The 20,260-nt window shown below is 36.5% G+C and overlaps 1 long non-coding RNA gene across 1 annotated transcript; it reads right to left on the minus strand.

The window, feature by feature from the left end:
- Positions 1-9,604: 9,604 nt before the first annotated feature.
- On the minus strand, positions 9,605-19,828 carry LOC147485250 (uncharacterized). The gene is made up of 2 exons (XR_015200822.1): positions 19,636-19,828; positions 9,605-9,790 (listed from the first exon to the last, which is right to left on the minus strand). It is a non-coding gene; the product is annotated as an uncharacterized LOC147485250 (long non-coding RNA).
- Positions 19,829-20,260: the final 432 nt, after the last annotated feature.

The raw sequence follows: 20,260 nt of genomic DNA on the forward strand, positions 1-20,260 counted from the left end.
AAAAAAAATAGTAGTCGGTTATCTGCATGTATTGGGTTATTATTGTTTACCACTTAGTTGTATACTAACTATCGCTTGAGCGAAGGTCGATCCTAATGCAATTTGATGAGTACCCGATTAAATCACCTAAAAATATGATAATTTTCTTTACTCTTCTTAACTAATATCTACACTATATGATAGTCGGATCTTTCAAAATACCCTTCCTAATATAGAGTAGACAATTTAAGATCTCTTTATTTACTTAATTTAGAAACACCTTCTTCACGAAATTTAGAATAAGTCCCACTTTTATTAATATAATTTGAACAATATCCCTTTTTTTATTAATAATTTAGAAACACCTCTCTAATGTCACTTACCTGGACATTGAAATTAAAACAAATCCTATTTTATTATTGATAATTTAAAAGAACCTCCCTAATATCACTTAAATAACATAATTATCTCCCATTTTGTTTAAAATAAATAAATAGATGAGTCTCTCCTATATAATTATAATTACCATTTACAATTAGAATCTAAAGAAACCATACTAACTATCGATCTCGAGAGACGGATTTCAAGACTTAAAAAAAACCGATGCGTAGCAAGATTTGCATACTTTTCTTAATATTGGTTACAAAAAAATCCTGAACTAACTGACGTATTGAAATTCAGATTTTATCTACAAAAGTTGATTTGAAATCACCACCAACATTCTATAGACTACTATCTATAAATTACCAATTGCAAGCACCTTAACTTTTGGTTATGAGCAGATAATAGTGTTGGATGAAATCTCAATTGATTGAGATGGGGAAAGTTCTACTTTAGTAGACATGTATGATGGGTTATGCATCATGCACTGTCTCACCTCTTCAAGTAGCAAGGGTCCCATGTCACGCCCTTTGGCTCAAGGTTTTATTAGTTTTTTTGGGAACTTTTGGTTAGATTCTCCAGCAAAGCTTCACTCCATATGTATATGTATAAAGAATGATTCTGACCATTTTAATCCATCAAATACTTAAATTGTAATTCATAGTCTACAATGAAAAGCATTTTTTTTTTTTTTTTTTTTTTTTTGATAAAGAATGACAAGCAATTAGAGTTATCCACCATTGCAAAAATAACACTAATTTTTCTTTCTTCTCGACCAGCAAATGTTCAAGCAAAATATCCCTGTTAATTGTTAGTGGAATCAAGAGTCTACTAATGCCTTTTACCATTGGTCCTTAGCTCACTTGTGACTTGTGAGTTCCATTAGTTGTTAATAATGTTGCATAACATTCTCTAAAGCACGTAGCACCAACTAATGGGTTGTGTCTGCTTCGGATGCAGACGCAGATGCTGAACACGCGTCCGACATAGTCAATATGGTCAAGTCGCAGAACACGGGTCAAAACGCAGTCAGGACGCGGCCAATATGGTCACGACACGGATTTTAACTCAAAAAATAAAAAATAAATCAAAATAATATTATAAAAACTAAAATTTTCCACTTTTTGTTTTGTTAAGACTTATGACATGTTTTTAAAGTTTGATTAGAAAATATTAAACTTAATCTTATGGCTATTTATCCCGAATAGTTTTGAATTTATGAATGTTGATACATTTAATTTAGTTTTTAATGTTCAATTTATATAAAATAAAATTATAAATATTAATTAATTTTCGCGTCCTTTGTCGTGTCCGCGTCCCACTTTTTTGAGATATATCCGAGTCACCGGGTCTGTATTCGCGTTCGTGCAACATAGAAATTAAGTACCATACTGTTAGTGGAATCTCCCTCCTAAAAAAAACAAGGTCAATCCAAATTGATTTTTTTTTTGTACTTGGAAAGAGATAAAGATCCTAATTTCCCCATTTAGTAAGGGAGAAATTCTAATTGTCTCATCTAATCTAATGAGGGTAATGCTACTAAACCCTTTAATCAAAAGACAAGGTGGGTACTGGGTAGTGGGGCCTTCATTGTGAGACCAAATCTATGTGTTAGTTTGGTCCAGAGTCCAAATCAGAGACCTCTACTTGCATAGTTGCTTTATAGAAGCTCGCTATCCACTTGTATAAGGAAGGCTAGGCCCAAATGTGATGATCCGGGTTTATACACTACTTGGTAACAGCAGGAAGCCCAACATGATTTCCCCAATAGGAAATGCGTGCCCATCTCATACTTGTAGAATTATTGATACAGAGTTATACTTCTCTTTCCCCCTCTTATCCATTTGCATACTTCTCTCGACCAAAGAAAAAACTTGGAGCTTTTGGAAATTAATTTATCTCTATCTTTCGGCATAACACCACTCTTGAACAGAAGTTGGTTTTGCTATAACTAATGTCTCTTTCAATCCAGATGATGAACTCTTTCTACCATAAGAGCAACTTTACTATAAGACCAACTTCAAGACCATATATCTCATGCTATTGTCAAAGTCATGAAACAATCAGATTTTCATTAGAACCAAAGAAGAAGAATGAAGAGGAGAAGGTAAGCAGGAATATGTTTTTAAAACTTTATGCTAGTTTAGAAAATTTTGGCAAAAGATTGAAGGATAGTATGAGTCCCAAGACTAAAGGTGATTGGAAGGACGTGCTGTTGATGAGTATTTCATTTGCTGTATATGTTTATATGTCTCAGAAGATTGTCACTGCTTATTGTTCTTGGATTTCAATCCTAAAACAATGAAGCATTATATTGGTTATTCTGTAGAAATTTTGTCTAAGCTCGTATTTGATTTGATATACCTTGGTAATTCTGTATTTTTTTTATTATCATATGTATGATTTGCATAATTGTATATGGCCACTCCTTGTCATCATCAGCCTAATGCCTATTATAACTTATAAGATATATTTTGAGAGCAAAGTTACAAAGGCAATTTATTTCTCAAATAATAGCGTCGAATTAGGACAGAACAATAACAGGGTGCATATTTTTTTACCACATCTACAATGCGCATAACTTTGTATGCACTTCACCAGTACTTTTACTAATGGGTGCATCGCATAACTGTATCCAAATTAATCAGAATAGAAAATTTTTCGATATATATATCATGAGAATTTTTCGCATAACCGTTTACCATACTTTTTATACTATGGTTTATACTATGTCCCATAACTTTACCTACAATGTGAATTATAACCTAGCTTTTTGTAGATATGTTCAACTAACCATGAAAATCACTTCTACAAATTTTCAACTAATTTGAAAATATTTAACTATGTCAAAAGATGATTGCAAAATCGAAAAATTTGAGCCGTTTAAAAATAATCAAAATTGACAATGATTTTTAACTAGGTTATAGATTTCTAAATGAGACGAATATTTGTGGAGATGCTATCAATACTTAACTTATTTTGTAGGAGAGTGTGGTATAAACTATAGTATAAAAAGTATGGTAAATAGAACCTGCTTGATATCAAATATGTTTAATTTAATCAAATATTATTATGAAATTGGAAAATTCTTTACCGCGTGCTAGATAAATGTTCAAAATTGAACACTAATTTTCACAAGGTTAGACATATCCAAATAGGAAGAAATTTTGTTGGCATGATATCTATTGTGAGAAGATCATTTCCACAAAATAAGGTTTTAATTCAATTTGTAAGTCGATGGAGTGACTCTAATGAGAGTGTTAACTATCCAGAACATATAGCAAGATAGCAGTCAATGTGGTTTTCAACGTACAACGAGCTGCAACAAACCTTTTCATCAATAAGTAGAGAACTGAGAATGAAGATGCATGTATTTTGCGATAGATAGCAAATAAAGCCTAACTTGGACCTTACTTGTACACGTAGTCTAGACTCTAGAAGATAATATCAACCATTTCTAGTGCTCGCTTTAGTCAAATTAAACATCATCCAAGTTGGTTTGGACTTTTGATATTGGGAGGAAAAAGTATTGGAGAATGGAAGATAATATGAGAATATATTATTATTCTAGAATGGTAGATTAGGACATTCTAGAATAGTGGAAATCATAAATTGATTTGATTATGTATTTATTAAGTTTATTGGCTATTTATATAAACTCATTTAAGGGATTGATGTAATCATTCTATTTACAATAATAAAATCCAATTATCAAGTTATTTAAAAAAAGGATCATAATCTTCATGCGTGCATGGTGCATTATTTTGGTCTTTTGTGTAACTTTGAGTGAACTTTCTTTGTCTAAGTATTGGATTTAGCTAGAATATTATTCTACTTCCTAATTTGGACATTTGGTGCACCCTGGTTCTAATTACTCAGAGGGCAGACTTCCTATACCCAAAAAAATCTTGCAAAAGAGGGGAGACCGTACCCTCAAATCGTATTCTATCTCTCTGGCCTCAGAGCATCTTTAATAGTGAGACCTCTCTAGCACCAAACACCAAATTCTTGAAAATTTGGTGTTTTTCATCTTTAATGGTGAGATCTCTTGAGCACCAAACCAAAAAAACACCAAACCAAATATATGTCGCAGTTTTGTGAACATGGCGCGGTTTTGTGGAAACCGCATGGGCTTTGAGTGAATTATGGGCTTCAACGATGCGGTTTTCTAAAAGTAGCGTGGGTTTTATATTTAGGCCCATGCAACTTTCCTAGTTTATAAGGTGATAGCACGTGGTGGTGTGAACACTGCGTGGTTTTCTGAAAGCCGTGGGTTTGGGCCTGTTATTTTGGCTTATATGGCACGGTTTTTTGAAAGCCGCATGGGCTTTTTATCGCGGTGTACCCAAAGTAGCGGGATTTGATGTCGAATGTCGAATATTTAATGTCTGGGCTGAAGATGTTTGGTGTTTATTTGGTTTGGTGTTTATTTGCTCAAAATATTTGGTGTTTTTTAGGTCTCACCATCAAAGATGCTCTCATAGTACCAAATTTTCCGGCTTCTCATATACCAACACTTAAATTTTTGGGACACTGAAATTGCACCCCTTTGATGAACTTTTTTTGGTCTTTTTTCCAATTTATTTCTTTTACATTTATTTATAGCATTTTATTAGGGTGATCTTGGACACCCCATAAAAACACTCCCATACCCCTTAACTAACTAAATTTTTTGTCATACCCCAACAATCATCTCAATCCAATAATCTCCCCCAAATTAATTTTGGGTATTGTCAACTCTGGAACCTTGTCAACTCGAGCAATACCTTTTGGACCAAATGGGTTACAAAGAATTTGATCCGAGATAGAAATATTTGGCAACTCAAGATCCCCAATGACTGCTCCTGGGTATGGCACAATATACTGAAGAATCGGAAAGAAGCTCATAACATAGTTCAACACCAAATTGGTGATGGTAGAGGTACTCAGTTCTGCTGGCTGGATCCATGGCACCCCAAAGGTATTTTGAAAGACAAGTTTTCCTTATCTCTCACATATAACTCAACATATCGATTGAATGCATGTGTGAGTAATATAATAGTGGATGGATAGTGGAGTATGTATACCCGCACGTGTCAGAGCTCACATACTTGATATTGTTCTAGCCATTGAAGAAGACCTAAAAGAGGGACATGGGACTGACAAGGTGATATGGACAACTACAAAGCGAGGTGATTATAATCTCAGAGAGACCTATGACAGCATAAGAACCACCAAAGCTTCAAACTCTTGGCACCATCTCGTTTGGTTTGCTAATAGAATTCCGCGACATTCGTTCATTGCATGGCTCATGCTCAAGGGGGGGACTGAAAACGACAAACAAGTTGAAAGAGTGGGGTACTGTACTTGATGGATATGACACGTGTGTTGTGCTGGAGGGAAAAGGAAACCGAGGAACATATGTTCTTTCAATGCACATTTGCTCAATTCATATGGCAACACAGTTTGAAGCAATAAGCAGGCTATGATAAACCAAGAAGTGCGAATTGGCAGACTGAACTTGAGTGGGTGGAATTGAGAACGAAGGGAAAAGTGGTGCAGCAGGACATATTAATTAAGGCTTCTATTTAATGGGTTTATTTATTGTGTGTGGCAAGAAAGGAACAGATGCATCTTCCAGCACAAAAACATGATAGCTCTACAGGTTAGTAAATTACTTATTCAAGTTGTGTCCACAAAACTCTATTCTCTTAAACTGGAAATGGAAGAAGGGATCGAAAAGGAACAGGATCATGCAGATGTGGGGTTTATCTATGGAACTGATACAACATGAACTAAGGCAATGCGTATGGGAGAAACCACCTACAGGAATGTGTTCACTCAAAATAGATGGGTCTCTACAGGGTACACTAGGTGGGTGGGCAACAACAATTCAGAATTGTCAATGGGAAGTGATTGTGGCTGCACAGGGAAGATCATAGTACACGACAATCGATCTTATTGAGCTACAAGGCCTCAAACTTGTTGTGGATCACAGGTGTCTCAGGATTCAAGCCTAGACATACTTTGCTAAAGTTGTCTTGTATTTGAAAGACAAGGACAAACACCTATGGCGCGCCAACCATCTGATGGGGGAGATTAATAGCTTAACATCACAATTACAAATGTTTACTCTCAAACATGCATGTATTCCGATCCGAGAAGTGAACAAGTTGGTCGATATTTTGGTAGGAAATATACTATCCATAAGTTACGTACGTGGTAATTATACCTAGCTCTTTTTCTGAGGATGTACGAAAAAAATTGTATGATGATGCCTCGGGCAAAATATATGTAAGACTCTAATCCATATAACCAAGTTAGTGCTTTCATTTTAATAAAATAGGGGTAAGGGACCTCTCAAAAACCCTGCTTGCCTTTCAAAAATAAAAATAAAAATGGGTATTTCCAATAGGGGCAAAAAAAAAACACAACGCATGCATTTTTTTTCCAACAATCTTCTTCTTTCTCCATTCGTCAAAATTTGATTTCGATTTCTTTTATTCATCCTCATTAGGTTGGTATTCATCCTCATTACTTTGGTATGGTTGATTCAAATAAATGGTGGGTGCTTGCATGTTTAATAGTGAGAGAAATGTTGCTAAATAAAAGGTTATTAGATAATAAGAACTTGTTCTTTTTCAATTACAAGTGAAAAACTTAGTATTAGGTCATTAACATATTATAATAAATGAATTGTTTTGTCATGTGTACGCCTTAATTAAAAAAAAAATGTAATTTAGGAATATAAATGTGTCTAAAACAATTTTATTTATTTATTTTAAAATTGGGGTATGGGAGTGTTTTTATAGATATGTCCAAAATCACCCTTTTATTATTTTTATTATAGAACGTACAATTCCAACCTTCCGAAAAACAAACACTAAATACAAAGTTAGGTGGAGACAGGATATTAGGATAATAATTATCTCCCCAAGAGTTAAAATTAATTTCATTATGCATATATGTATGCACATTTCATCCGACAATATCCGGATAAGAACTGCACCCTGATCGATCAGCTGCTTGTGCTGAAGATTCTTTTTTGTTATTTTATGTTGAATCCAACTTTAAATTGACAAAAGAAATACCAAATATTGATCCAACAAATGCATATATATCATTCACATAATCACATCAAATTTCCCCTAAAGTAGCCAATTTTTTATTCAAGATATTTATATAAAAATATATATGGCAGATTGGTACTATATAGAGAGAGAGCATGTTATGTTTATCATGCATGCCAATTTAATTTGATGTACAATTCCTATTTAAATTGTTTTAGCTTCTTTCAGTTGCCCTGTTCAAATGATCGTGTTTAATTTGAACATTTAAACAAAACATTGCATAATTGTCAATAATATATGTTTCAATTATCTAATAAAATTCATATTTGTAGGGCTACCAATTATCATGTGATTTTGTGCTTCAATTGTAATTGTTTTTTATGTGTCCGAAAAAACCAATGGACCATAAGGAGTTTCATGTATGTGCTTCCTAAAACCCAAACCGTGCATTAGCTCGTCAGTATTACTATAATTTTGATCCTAGTTAACAAAATTTATAAAAATTGTTTTTACCTTTGATATTTTCTGTTAAATTTTGAAGAAAACTCCATATTACCTTATATATTAATTAAGTTGTTTCTTGACTCTCTCAGTCCATCATTCAAATTTGATTAATCTATTATTTGAATTTACCTAAATCAATTTGGATAGTTTATGTGAATTACTACAGTATAAAGGAAAAGACTCTTACGTGAAGCCTTAAATTTGGAATTGAAGAGGGATTTTATTTCCTTAATAGTTGTGACTTAGTACAATTGTAAGACCGTTATTAATTATGAGTTTGTATCATATATATATATATATATGAACTCTGATTGCTTTATCCCATTTTGAATCTTCGGATTTTTGAGTCATAAATTATTTGTATACATATCTCGAGACATTAAATTAGATCTAAGCCATAAGTTAATTTTGAGAGTTTCAATTAGGACCAACGCTTAACACTCAAATTCCTCGAGATCAGTCTAGCTTCTCTATTATGTTAGATTGATACTTTTTATACCACGTCCCATAACTTTAGGTACAATGTGAATTATAACCTAGTTTTTTGTAGATGTGTTCAACTAGCCATAAAGATCACCTCTACAAAATTTTAACTCATTTGATAATGTTTAATTGTGTCAAAAGATGATTGCAAAATCAAAAAATCTAAGCTATTTAAAATAAATCAAAGTTAAGAACGATTTTTAACTAGGTTCGAGATTTCTAAATGAGACGAATTTTTGTAGAGATTTTATCAATGATTATTAAATCATATCCACAAATTATTGGCATTTAACTCATCTTGTAGTGGGTGTGGTATAAACTATGGTATAAAAAGTATGGTAAACGGAACCTGCTCGATATATTATATGGGATAGTTATATGAATGACTAGCGTTATTTTTTATGGATAGAATGGAGATATATGTGAATATAATATGGATGATCGATGATGGATGTCGTTGGTCAAAACCACACAAGATCAAAACCTAATATCCCTCTAAAGTAAATGATGAGTAGAGTATCAATCCGATTATAGTTTGTATCACTTATGAAGGACGAGAGTGGAAAAGGGTGTCAAGGGATTAAAAACTATATATTATAGAGATTGTGAATTAAACTAACTAAACTAATATTTATAATACAGAGAGAGAGAGAGAGAGAGAGAGAGAGAGAGAGAGAGAGAGAGAGAGAAGAGAGAGAGAGAGAGAGAGAGAGAGAGAGAGAGAGAGAGAGAGAGAGAGAGAGAGAGAGAGAGAGAGTTAAATCCACCAATGCTTTTGATTCCATGACATTTTGCTTCATGTTGTTTTTACAAATAGACTATAATCGGGCAATCAAGCAAATGTTTATGCTTTTTTGGATGAAACATCGTTAAACAATTATTTATACTTATATGTTATTCCTATGTATGTGTTATTAATATATTCTTTCATTTTATATGAGCTTGGCATGGGCAACCCACTACTAAAAATATGATTTTTTTTCGTGGCCATTTGTGGTGACTAAATGTCCAGAATTCGTGGCAAAATGAGAGAGAGAGAGAGAGTTAAATCCACCAATGCTTTTGATTCCATGACATTTTGCTTCATGTTGTTTTTACAAATAGACTACAATCGGGCAATCAAGCAAATGTTTATGCTTTTTTGGATGAAACAATGAGATCCCACATTTACAATTGAATCGAATATTCTAACAATGAGATCCCACATTTACAATTGAATCGAATATGGCTTTGCCAAGTACAAAATGTCACTTGATCAAACAAATAATAACTTGGTACAAAGAAAAACAAAATGTACTAGGAAATAAGAAACCCATTTCCAGTAGCCACCTATCTCGGTCTTTCTTGAAGTTAAAGAGACTCTTGAAGTAATCCTTAAATGCAAAGTTCAAGGCCTAGTACAAATTACAGAAACTTTGTTAGTATACAACACCCAAGATATAAAATAACTTTGTTGATGTTACTTAAAAAGTCCTGTTACTGACAGACCCTGATTTGTGTTGGGCAAACCCCGAGTTGGGCTGAGTTGGGTCGGGGTCTACCCATTGTGTTGGGCACAACTTGACTCCATACACCCCCAACCAAAATACTCCTAAACTGTGTAACCGGAAAATACCAGTTACATAAAAACTAGCTTCGTCTCCAGCCCTTCGTCTCCATCACTATCGCCCATAACAGCCCTTTGTGTCCATCACTATCGCCCATATTCGTGTCCATCAAAAACAGCCCTTCGTGTCCATCAATATCGCTTGATCGATTTATGCTCTCGATCAGATTTGTGCTCTAGATCAAATTTGTAAGTTTTCATTCTATTATTCTTGAATTTTTAATGTTGTTTACATTTGTTAAAGGTTTGTTTTTCTTTAGTGACACCATTGTACTCGCTCCCCACTAACCTCTGTATAGCTCTTTGTTTAGTAATAGTATGAAGTTAGGCTGGGATTGTATTTAACAATGTGATGTGTTCATCTCGCAGTTAAACTGCAAATGATACTTGATTAAAATTCAATTTTTATTCACAGTTTGTGTTATTAATTATGTTTGGTGTAGGGATTTTTTTAAACAACTAATATGTTGTAATGATAGGGTTGGAGATTCTTGGAGCAGTAATTGGGGCTTCTTTCATTTCATCACCTTTATCATATACAAATAGCAGAGAGAGATTTCCATAATTTCTTTGTGGTGGTCTGCTTAGTTTGGTCGATCTCGAACTAGTGCTTAGCTTAACATCACTCGATCAATTATATTATATATAAGGTCAGTTTATTACAAATTTCCTTCTTCCTTGTTAGTTGCTATTATACACTTGATTATTACTCTTGTTTTTTAATTGGGTCATTCGTTGTTAAAGGTTAACAACATAACCATGTTTTGCAAACTTTAACCATGCTTAGAATGTGCCTAGGATCAATGTTATAAATAAGTTTTCTTGTTTGTTGTTTGATGTGAATTTTTAATTTTATTGCAACCTTTACCCACCATAAGAGTTGAACTGTGAAAACACCATGCGTAGAGAAACTGTGTTTGCTATCACGTTCTTTTTAGATTTGTAGAGGTGGATAACATACATATATGGGGCCATGATGCTTTTGTTTCTTGGTTTTTGGGTGTGCTTTCTTGGTACGTGTTTGTGACGCGTAAACTTGGTAAGTGTTTTCAGTCCTTTGTTTTGGGGGGGGGGGGGGGGTATGGTTTTCCCCTTTGCCTATTTAATTAGTTCTTCTGATTGAATACACAACAGACTCTGGGATTTATGCACTATTCTTTTTGACTTGAAATTTTACTACTTCGTCTTTTCCTTTTTAAAACCTTTGTTTTCTTTTCGAGGTGGTTCAGAAGTTGGTACCAAAATTCATTAAACGTTTTGTCATATCATGTACCTCCCCATTTTTCAGTCTTAGCTTCTTCCTTGCCCCAAATGGTTAAGTGCTATAATTTGTTGTTGTGGAATATAGGCGTGTTGGCTTTTCCATATTTGCTTTGTGCAATTATGATTTTGTTGCAACTTAGAAATGGAGTGCAATTATTAATGTTTTGAGCTATAATCTTGGTGGGATGGGCTGTAGTGCTGCTCTTATATCTGTAGTAGACCTTGCCAAGAATCTCCTAAAAGTAGGTTCCCTTTGAATTTTTCTTTTTGTTTAAGAATTCCTCTTAATCGTGAAGCCATCATCATGCATGCATGCATAAGAGGGATATTGTTGTCACAATTGTGCTTCCATGCTTGGTGCCGGCTTACCGGCTATATGAAATTATGGAACAAATAAGTATAGTGAACGAATACTTATATTGGTTGAATTATATTGGGTTTTTTTTTCTTAGTGTGTGGAGGGGGGATTTAATAGAGGAGTATAGTTTGCCTAGATAGCATGCACACCTTAGATATAGATTGGCCCGCCTTATTTCGTTCTTTGTTTTTTCACGTTGGTATTGCAACAATTTGAATTAGTTGAATGTCTTATTTTTAACTCCTATTTATTTTGTAGCAATGCCTCGAACAAAGAATGTGAATGTGAAAAATGTAGCAAAAAGTATTTTCACGGGTGCTAAGAAGTTGTTAGGTGGGGGGAGTAGTAGTTCGGGTCGCGAGGAGCCTGAGAAAAAGAGAGAAAAGGCAACAACCACCTCGGCATCAGTCCGTAGAGGGGATCGGAAAGCGGATGATCCCAGTAATGTAGTAAGTGGTGTAGAGTTAGGAAATCAAAAGAGAAGAAAGCGGACAGTTTTGAGTGATGTAGATGTAGATGTAGATGTAGATGTAGATTTAGATTTAGATGAAGATGTAGATGTAGATGATGTAAATATGGATCGTGGGAAGAGTGTAGCTATAGGTGATGGTGAAGAAGATGACGAAGAGGGTGTTGATGATGCAGAAGAGGAGGACGCGGAGGATGAGGAGGACGCGGAGGAGGATGACGAGGAAGTCCCTGAAGTCCTTGTACCTGTACCTCCAGTGAATATTGTGAGAAAGTCCAACAATGACTTGGAGTTCCAGAGAGGTGTTTATGGAGGTGGCCCTCGTGTGTCACATCTGTTGTATGACTATGCGGTGCACGTGGCTCGCGATATTTAGGAGGGGCAGGTAATATTATTATATATTGTCTATTAGTATTTAAATTTTGTATTACGAAACCTTGTGCATCATTAATACTAAGTTTTTGTTGTTTTAGGCGGAGTGAGGGGTGTTGAAGTGTCATGGGCACCTAAACAAGTTGGTATAATGGGATATCGTTGGAGAGTGTTCAGACTGTTCTAATTTTCATGTGGAGCTTCAAAGGACCGGCTTATGTGCTCTGGTCTTAGGTGTATATAGGCATCAAGATCCTGTGTTGGTATCTGCGTTTGTGGAGAGGTGGCATCCAGAGACCAACACATTTCATATGCCGTGGGGCGAGATGACAATCACGCTGACGATGTTTCCAACTCTTAGGAGTTCGATCGAGAGGCAAAAGCAGTTGGATCGGGGACACCGATTTGACCACGAACAGACAAAAAGACTCTTCCACCAAGGTCTTGGCATACCCATGGACAAGATAGATGCGGAGATGAAATCCAATAAGTTCATTTCCAAAGTTAGGATGGATTTCTTGATGAAGCAGTTTGCTAGGAAGGTAACGGATGAAGATTTACGGGATGAAAATGGGGTTGTTGTGAAGAAGGCGTCAACCCAAAAAGAGTTGCGGTTTGCTATGAGAGCTTATTTGTTGTTTTTTTTGGATGTACTGCCTTCACCGACACGTCTGGAACTGTAGTTCCAGTTTGTTATCTGAAACTGCTTATGAAATTTGCCGAGATCAGAGACTACGCATGGGGTGCAGCCTTACTAGCTTACTTGTACAGGGGTCTTGGGACTGCCACAAGTGCCAAGGTGAAGGGTGTTTCAGGCTATTTCACTCTCTTACAGGTATTAGTTTTTTTGTTTTTCTTTTCAATGTCAATTTTATCTATCTATTACAATATTAACTGGGTGTCTATATTAATCTAGGCATGGATTTATGAGTACTTCCCGATGTTCAGGCCATTCCCAAACAATGACTATCAGTTGAGCATGTCGCGTACTCATAAGTACTCAGTTACTCAGTCTTTTTATGCTAGCACAACAGCTGCATTGAAGCATACCCGAGCGATGATTGATAATATGACTTGTACCGATGTAAGCATTTTTGTATGTAAATAGTTTTATTTATTAATTTATATTATTAGTATGTGGTTAATGATTAATTTCTTCAATCATATGCTATTTGACAGGTTGAATGATATCCCTATGCTGAAGTCCGAGCTATACGGCCTGTGGATGAAATAACATTTTTCGAGGGATTTATATGCTTTATTGATAATGTCGAGCAGTACAATGTTTCGAGGGTTGTGCGTCAGTTGGGTCATATGCAGTTTGTACCTTCAGATCCCCCAAGACCAAAGACCTCGACGTGAACTACTTCCGGACGTGGGTACGATGTGAAATTTAATATTGTGTATTCCTATTGGAGTAAATGGCAGAATCACTTGATACAACTTGAACATCGAGGACCCATTCCGTCTTATCCATGGGAGTGTGTTAGTAGATACATGAGTTGGTACGAAAACAATAGTCATATTCGAATGATAAACCCTGATCATCTTAATCACAACTCCCTACAGAGTCTTCCATATCATAATCTAGTGAGTTAATACCTTACAACGTTAGTTTTTTTTTTTATTTTTTAAATGTAAATGTATATACTAATGTAGTTTTTCGTTTTAATTTTGACAAAGACCCCGTCGTCGATGAAATTTCTCGCTTGCTCAATCAAGGCCTCGCAAATGGGTGGGATCATGATTCCATTTATGCACGGAACAATTCATGGAGGCATACAATTTGACCCGGTGCAAGTTTATTGGCGGACGATATCGTTAAGGAGCATTGGATTTAGCAATGTTGAGTTTGGTTAGTTTAGGGTTTAGTGTGTTGGAAGTCTTGTTGGAAGTGTGTTATAGAGGCAGTCTTTTGATGATGTTTATTTAGATCCTTGGTCTGTCTTGTACTAGTGTTTTTATGTGGAGAAGTTGAAGAGAGATTGATAACTGAGCTGTTTAGTTTTTTGATGTAAGTGGTTATCTTGTGTTGGAAGAGAATGATGTAAGTTACTCTTGCTGGTTATGTGAATGGTTTGTTTGTCAGTTCTCAATCTTATGTGTGCATGCTAGTGTTTAGTTTCCTCATAGAGTTCTGAAAGAGTTCAAATTGTCCGGCTGCTGATCTATTAAGCGAAGATAACTCTATTAATAATCTAATGCAGAACGTAATGTTTAGTGCCATTTTTTTTTGTTACATGTTAATATTTGAAGTTAGATGATATTGTATAACAAGTGCTCATTGTTGTTTATGTGAGGGTTAACTGAGAATGGAACTTACATGAATTAAATTTTCACACGAGTTCTTGTATTTTGTTTCGTTTTATATAATCTTGTTGCCAATATGCCAAAACACCCTTTTTTTGCCAAAACATTGATAAATTAGATTATAGACTTATTGTTTTTTTTCTTGAACGGTGTGGCCACACCGTTCAAGAGGCAAAAACGACAAGTCTTTTTTTTTCCAGTTTTAGTCTCAAAAGCGACATGGCCACACCGTTTGGGACCTAGTCCAAACGGTGTGGTTATGTCGTTTGAGACTAAGTCCAAATGGTGTGGCCACACCGTTTAAGAGCCAAAAAAACAGACAAGTTTTTTTTTTCCAAGTTTTAGTCTCAAACGACATGGTCACACCGTTCAAGTGGCAAAAAAACAGACAAGTCGTTTTTTCCAAGTTCAAATCCCAAAAGTCATTTTTTCCAAAATCAAACAAACATACATACATCCATACAATTAATTCGACCAAAAAATACCATCAAATTTAATAAAATTGTATCAAAAACCAAATTACAATTCTAACCACATGAACATTAATTACATATACTTATTCCTAGTCAACATCTATTATTGGTATTTCAGACCCATCATTAGTGTGCTCGTCTTCCAATACTAAATTGAGAATGTTCAATGCCGTAAATTGCACTTGTCTTGCTTGTAATGCAGTATCCCAACTATCTGCAATTAAGTGTCGAGCTCTACGCCATCTTCGCATCGGTTTTGGAACCGGACAATCATCAACAAGTTCAACATGGACAAAATGACATCCCTGTACGTAAGCGGTACCCAACACTTTCTTTACTCTCCCAGGATTTGCTTGGGTTTTTAGTGGCAAAATAAGATGGCAGTACATACTTCCTAAATGTACGAGGACGACATTAAATCTCGAAGCAAATAGATATCCAGCAAAGGGCATGCTCATCCACTTACCAGGGGGTGCCTAACCGCATTCATGGGAAATTATAGGTTTCACGTACCTAATCTCACTGTGAGTGTACAATGTATAGTATAGGGGGAGGTTGTCATTAAGTTCTTGTAACAACTCATTTCTCATCCACGGCCACTCTTCCTGACTTCTTCCTAGTGCAATGCACATTGCTCTATACCCCCAATTGCCATCACCCACAGGGTCATCCACTTTAACAATATATTTTTGCAGTTCTTTTGGAATGTCCAAACCGTAATGTCTCGACCCCCTCAGGATGCCAATGTCTAACTTTTGAGGTGATTTTTGAGAAAAGTTATTCCGTGGTGTGGTTGTTTTAGGTGGTAAAGGTGATTTTTGAGAAGAGTTATTCCGTGGTGTGGTTTTTTTTTGTGGCAAAGGTGGTTTCGGAGAAGACTTCTCTGCAGGTGGGTTTGGAGTAGCGTATTTCGATGGTGTGGGTGTTTTATGAGAAAGCTTGGAATTTGGCGTACATTCCGATTGTTGCGACGAGACCCACTCTTCATGCTCACGTTGGGAATGTTCAAAACCAGATGAATCTCGCTTTGAAGAGTTCTCATTCTCGGTTGAAAGCTTTCTCTTTGCAGCTACCCTTAGGCGACCTTTGGTTTTAAGCCTCCTCATGAGGTGGTTCTAGCCATGTACTTTTCGGCACGAAGAATCTCCATAAGTTTTCTAACCATAACCCTCTCGCTCTTCTTGAAGCCATTTCATACCTTTTCATAAACATATCCATCGAAGGTCTACAATCGGGACCAACACCCACCGAACACACTTGGAAAAAGCAGAGTTTTCCAAAGGGATCGATAGCACTCAAAGATATGGAACATTCTTGCTTTTGAAGTTCAATGATTTCGTGAGCACATGACAATCCATGACTGGTGCGCAAATAACACCCACAAATGAACTCAGAGTCCTTAGCAGCACGGCTTACACGAGTATCTAGTTATTCATAAAGCAAGTCCAAACATTTTCTTGAGACCAGGTTTCTGAGTTCACTAAATAAAGGAATCTGGTGGTGGTGCTGGGTTACAATCAAACTCTTCTCGAACGTACCTCTAATCTCAGACAGCTGGATCTCTAAAATCGGGTGGATCAAGTAAAACATACTTAGAAAATCATGTATGTTTGTGTTTCCTAGAACACGTTTCACATGAGCATGAGACCCTTCGACTCTATTGGTCGTTGTACTCCCAAAGTGAATGTGTTGATCTGTCCAACAACATACGAATCGATCCTTGTAAGGCAACCAAGTCTCTCGCAGATAACTAACAAAATTGGAGTACTCAACCCTATAGTGTTTTTCCAAAGCAGCAATTCTACGGTTGAAGATATCCTCAGTCCTCGATTTCACTACAGTGTTCCACGAGGACTGGCCTTTATCTACAAGTTCTGTGGTGGGGAAAAAATCATTGCATTTCTGAAGGACGCACATAGAGATATGCCATCTACAGAGATGCTTGTGCGCGTCAGGAAACACAATATCAGCGGCACTCATCAAGGCCAAGTCCCTGTCAGACACGATCACAGATGGCCTTTCTTCACCTAGCAAACCGTTAAACTGACGCAAAGCCCACTCATAGTCTATCGCTGTTTCGGACTGGAGCAATACTTGACAGACCGTGAAAGACTTCCAGGTTGAAGTCACCCCCACAAACTGTACAAAATGCCACCGATACTTATTGGTTTTGTAGGTTGCGTCTATGATGAAAACTTTTGGAAAAGTCCGAGCCATTTTAACACCGTCCGGATGGGCCCATAACAATCCCGTTATCTCATCCGTATTCATATCCTCTCTCACCTCCTCGAAATAATGGTTTTCTGCTAACAACTCACGCAATCTCTGCATTTGTGAGCGACCGTTCATATCCAATGTCCTCACCTTGTGCCTGGCATTGTAGACTTGATATATGCTAGATAGGTTATCAAGAAACCTATGTCTGATGGACTTCAAAACTTTTTTAGGCTTAACTCCATTTTGAGTCATCTCTGACAAGAACTCGAATTGTGGAACAGTCAGTCGAGTAGCAAATGCATATCCTTCAAGGGTTTTCGCCAATGGATGGTTGTGAACACCATTAAGAACGACAATTTTCCAACTATCGGCAGTGCTGCGTTGGAAAATACATCTTAACTTAAATGGACATCCACGTTTCATGGTTCCCGTATTTCTCTTATTAGCTTTCTCTGCTTTTTTGTGTGAACGATACACGCCCAAACTCTCGCAATCTAAATCCAGCCTTGGTACTCGGTTCCCGTTAGCATTCTGTGACTTCCCAATTACCACAACCACATTACATTGTTTTCCTTGAGCAGTTGCCTAACCAATTACGTCACTACGTGTATGAAATACCTAAAGATATGAAATAAAACAACAATCAATAAACTAATATAATTTCATTTAGAAAATAAAAACAAGTGAAAACAATGCCTACTATGTACCTCTTCCGTAGTAAATATTTCTGTTGTATCCATTGAAAGCGGTTGAACATCATCCACGTCATTCGAGTTTCTAGAGTTCTCGAAACACACCGAAGGATCCTAAATAAAGAACAGTTGTTAATTGATGTTTGGCTTAAGTACCAAATGCCACAAACACACCGTTTACCACTGTTTGTGTTTTTCTATGTTCAAATCCTAAAACGACATGGCCACACCGTTAGAGATTCCAAAAAATAGAACTTCATATTTTTTCCAAATTCAAATCCCAAACGACATGGCCAAACCGTTTGGGACTAAGTCCAAACGGTGTGGCCACACCGTTCAAGTGGCAAAAAAACAGACAAATCTTTTTTCCAAGTTCAAATCTCAAACGACATGGCCACATCGTTTGGGACCTAGTCCAAACGGTGTAGCCATGTCGTTTGAGACTAAGTCCAAACGGTGTGGCCACACCGTTCAAATGGCAAAAAAACAGACAAATCTTTTTTCCAAGTTCAAATCTCAAACGACATGGCCATACCATTTGGGACCTAGTCCAAACGGTGTGGCCGTAATCGCTTGAAACTAAGTCCAAACGGTGTGGCCATTTGTTCAAATGGCAAAAAACGGACAAATCTTTTTCCCAAGTTCAAATCTCAACGACATGGCACACCGTTTGGACTAGGTCCAAACGGTGTGGCCATGTTGTTTAAGACTAAGTCTAAACGGTGTGGCCACCGTTTGGCCACACCGTTCAAATGGCAAAAAAACAGACAAGTCATTTTTTCCAAGTTCAAATCCCAAACGACATGGGTCTAAACGGTGTGGCCATGCCGTTTGGGACTAAGTTCAAACGGTGTGGACACACCGACAAGTTTTTTTTAGTCCATATGCCAAATGACATGACCACATCGTTTTGGACACAATCCAGACGGTGTGACCAGACCGTTTGGTGTGAAATACAAACGACCTAGCCGGGTCGTTTAATTACTACATGCATAATTATTACATGTATAATTACTACATGCATAATTACGTTTAATTTAGATTTATCTTATTCTTATTAAATGCATCATCATTCATTCCTCTATTTTCTTCACTTTGAACTTGTTCTACATTTTTTTCTTGAATGGGGTCACTTGGAACTTATTCTATATTTTCTTCTTGAATGGGGTCATGATGCATTATATTTTCTTCGTCATTTTCATGTTCTAAAATGGGGTTGGGCTTTTCCATTAGTGTTTAGTGTTAGGGTTTAAGAGTTTATGATTTTTGATGGTGAAAGAGAAGAGAATAGAAGAGAAGGGCTGAAAATGTTGCAACAAGTCAAATTCACTTTGGTTTGGGGTCTGCCCAACACAAAACAACTTTTCGGACCAATGGCACATTTGTAATAAGTGTTTTAGTTTTTGGGGTCTGCCCAACACAATATGGGTCGGGAGTAACAAACACCTACTTAAATTATGACAAGAAAAGAAATGTCACCTGAGTAGGGAAGTAACAAATCACATTTGCAGTGTTTCCGGCCTCTCCACAATGACCCAAATCCTTCTTCCTTGATTATTCTGCTGAAGCATTCCGCAGCGCCCTTGTATGGCGTAGAGACACCCTAACTCGATCATCTCATCTTAGTTTTAGATCAAAAGCTTCACACGTTCAATGGGGGCAGCAACAGTTTTGGATACAGCAACAGAGACACCACCCATTAGAAAGTCAAGGGCAAAGTTATCAAAGTCTTTATAAGAATGTCCTTGAACAAAGACAGGTGAGGTGTGGCTAGTATGGTAACAGATGATAAGTCAAGACTACCCCGGCAGGGCTACTGCATTCCAGGATATTGTAGACCCCATTTCTATATTGTCCTCCAGCAATGCACCTCTCATACAGACCATTGGTAGACCTGGTACCATTACGTGCATTGTGGCCAAAGCTGGAAAAAAGAAGTAGCAGGAATGTAGCTGCAATATTATGTAAATTGGAATTTAAAAACTAGGCAGCAATCGATAGCTAGCGTTCAAGGAGAATAACATCACGCAATCATAAAAGACAAGGAAGCTAAGGCAATCGTCTACTTAAATTTGGTGACATATAGCTTATCCTTGAGGGTCAT

Source organism: Coptis chinensis, chromosome 7 (assembly GCF_015680905.1).
Source record: "Coptis chinensis isolate HL-2020 chromosome 7, ASM1568090v1, whole genome shotgun sequence".
NCBI lineage: Eukaryota > Viridiplantae > Streptophyta > Magnoliopsida > Ranunculales > Ranunculaceae > Coptis > Coptis chinensis.